The sequence below is a fragment of the Pteropus vampyrus genome, unplaced genomic scaffold, assembly GCF_000151845.1.
Source record: "Pteropus vampyrus isolate Shadow unplaced genomic scaffold, Pvam_2.0 Scaffold241, whole genome shotgun sequence".
NCBI classification, from domain to species: domain Eukaryota; kingdom Metazoa; phylum Chordata; class Mammalia; order Chiroptera; family Pteropodidae; genus Pteropus; species Pteropus vampyrus.
The window spans coordinates 1,269,385-1,271,784 of record NW_011889022.1 but is presented as its reverse complement, the minus strand read 5'-3'; the positions used below and the strand labels follow the sequence as shown (position 1 = coordinate 1,271,784).

Sequence of the window (2,400 nt, the reverse complement as noted above, 5' to 3'; positions counted from 1 at the left end):
GTCTTTCAAGCCGAGGGGGTTATCTTCCCCGCCGGAGGTGGGTGGAGTCATCATCTTGAGAGACAAGCTGCCCGTGCCTCGGGTGGCTCCACTGAACACGGGCTTCGTAGCATGGGCTGCTGTGCAGAGTGTGGTGTGAGACACGGGGTAGCTTTTTAGGTTTTTCCGAGTTTAGTGTGACTTATAGGGGATGGGCTGTGTTCTTATTGAATTAGGTTCGACAAGGATGCTCCCCAAAGCTTTATTATACGTGTCACCCCAAAACACTGGACTCCTTTTGACAGTGCAGATGATATATAATTACCTGTATTACAAACGTTACTTTTCTGTCGTAAACCAGAGATCTGAGATGCTGCCATTTAAAACGTTTTCTTTTGCCGACAAGAGACATGAAGATGCTGTAACTCTGCAAACTGATGCAGTTTCTTTCTAGTGAGCTGACAGCGGGGTTGGTGATGAGCCGTTGTTCCGAGCGGGACTAGAACTCAGAACTCGGGGCCGAACCAGGGGCCAGGTGGCCTGCCCCTCTGGCAGCTCACGGGTTGGCATCCCTGCCAACAGGTGTGTCGGAATTGGTGTGACCTTCACGGAAGCAGCTGTGGCAGGAATGGCCTTGTGTTTCTGCTCTGTGGCCTGTTGGTTGTCTGAGGGAACTTCCTCCAGGATTTCTTCAGAAGTCAGGCTTGGCGAGGAGATTGGCTAAGAGACCTGACATTTTGGGGCATCCCCTGGGGACCCATTAATTTGTTTGTTTTTGTTTTTGTTTTGAGATAAAGGCATGCTCTTGCGATTGGTCGTTTTTGTCCACCGCCTTTGCAGAGACAGTGAGCATTTGAAAGTGGAGGAAAGTTGCGTGACACGCAGCATTTGGACGAGAGCCGATGAGCCCCCGCCCGGAAGGACAGGCCGGCTGAGCCAGCCGAGCGCGTCGCCTGACCGCTCGCTGGCCGCCGCAGGACCTGGGCGGGAGTCTCGCTGGGGCCTGAGCCTTCTGGGCGTGACAGAGCCGAAGTGCTTTGCCTCCTCCCTCAGGCAGCAGCCGGGGTCCAGCCCCGGTTTGCTCGGGAAAGGGTTTCTTGCTTGCGTCCGGCAGCCTCCTTGCTGCCTGCTTCGCACCGGGCACGGGAGCCCGACGGTGTCCGGGTGCGGCGACCCTGGTGGCCACGAGGCACCCGCACAATCCTGCTGCTCCTCCGTGCAGACCACTCACCGCCTCCCTGTCTGTCCCCGGAAGGGGGGTCCTGTCTTGCACTCACTCGCTCTCTCAGCAAATACGTCCCGATTTCTTACGAAGCGGCAGCGGCCCGCCCTCCGCGTGCGGGTCGTCCGCGCTCCATGCCGCGTGCCCCGCGCCCTTTCGGCCCCCTCCTCAGCACCGTCGGGCTGTCGCCCTCATTGTGCCTCTCCTTTTCAGTTGTGGGCAGACGCTTGCGCCCAGATACAGCCCTTTTCACGTAGACGTCACCCGTCTTGGGAAACACCCGCGGTCTGGGACCGGTTGCGGCCTCATCAGCTGCGTCCCGGGCAGGGAGGTGCCCCTGCTGCCACCTGCTCTCTGGTTCTCACCGGAAGATGCCATCCCCGCCGAGGACGGCGAGGTCGCCGCATTCCAGGGAAGCACCTTACTTGCAGCTTTGAGCCTTTTCGTCTTTGACGGTGAACTTTCCCTGGCTCCTGTGTTTGTACTGATGAGAAAATAGCTTAGAAATTTCGTTATCGTGACATTGCGTAACGACGCTTGGGACGTGGTGAAGTCTTGTCTCTCCTTTCCCCCCACCCCCAGCGAGGGTTTCCCTGCTGGGCACCGCTCGTGGAGCGGGGGGCAGAGGGGCCGTCACCTCTTGAAACTGCGTTGCATTTACTGAGGGGACGTTTTGCTGGGGGAGCGTTCCATCCAGGGGGCCAACATGCGGCCAGCAGGGAGCCCTTTTCGATGAGGTGTGACACTCTCTCTGTCTCAGGCTGCGAGGGTCCTGGAAGCTCACTGGTTTAGAGTCAGAAAGGTGTTTTTCTGGTCCCAGGAAGTGAGGTGGGCGTGGCTGACAACTCAGGGGGAAGGTTCGGGCCTGTCCTTGTTGGAGCCCGGGGCTGCTCAGTCATTGGGTGGCTGTGTGGGCCCAGCCTGCATACGTGGGCACCTGTTCGGATTAAATAAACACGTTGACGTGACAGCAGCATCGTGCCCGCTCTCGTCCCCCATCCGAGTTTTATGTCACGTACTGGGTGGGGAAGGGGGACGTGTCAGTTCAAACCCAATCATCTACAGCAGCCGGTGCACAAAGATTGCCTAATATTGGGAGGGAGAAACCAGGAACTAGCAGTGGAAATGCGATTTTTTAAAATGTGGAGATAAATAAAAGGAGAAATGACCAAAAGAGTTGAAGGCGGTTGTCCCTGGAT

General features: G+C 57.2%; 1 long non-coding RNA gene across 1 annotated transcript in view; it reads left to right on the top strand.

The window, feature by feature from the left end:
- LOC111728980 overlaps positions 1-1,722 on the top strand; it is a 6,701-nt gene extending 4,979 nt beyond the window's left edge. The window contains exon 2 of the long non-coding RNA XR_002776037.1: positions 38-1,722. This is a non-coding gene — a long non-coding RNA (uncharacterized LOC111728980). The remainder of the gene's footprint in view (positions 1-37) is intronic.
- Positions 1,723-2,400: the final 678 nt, after the last annotated feature.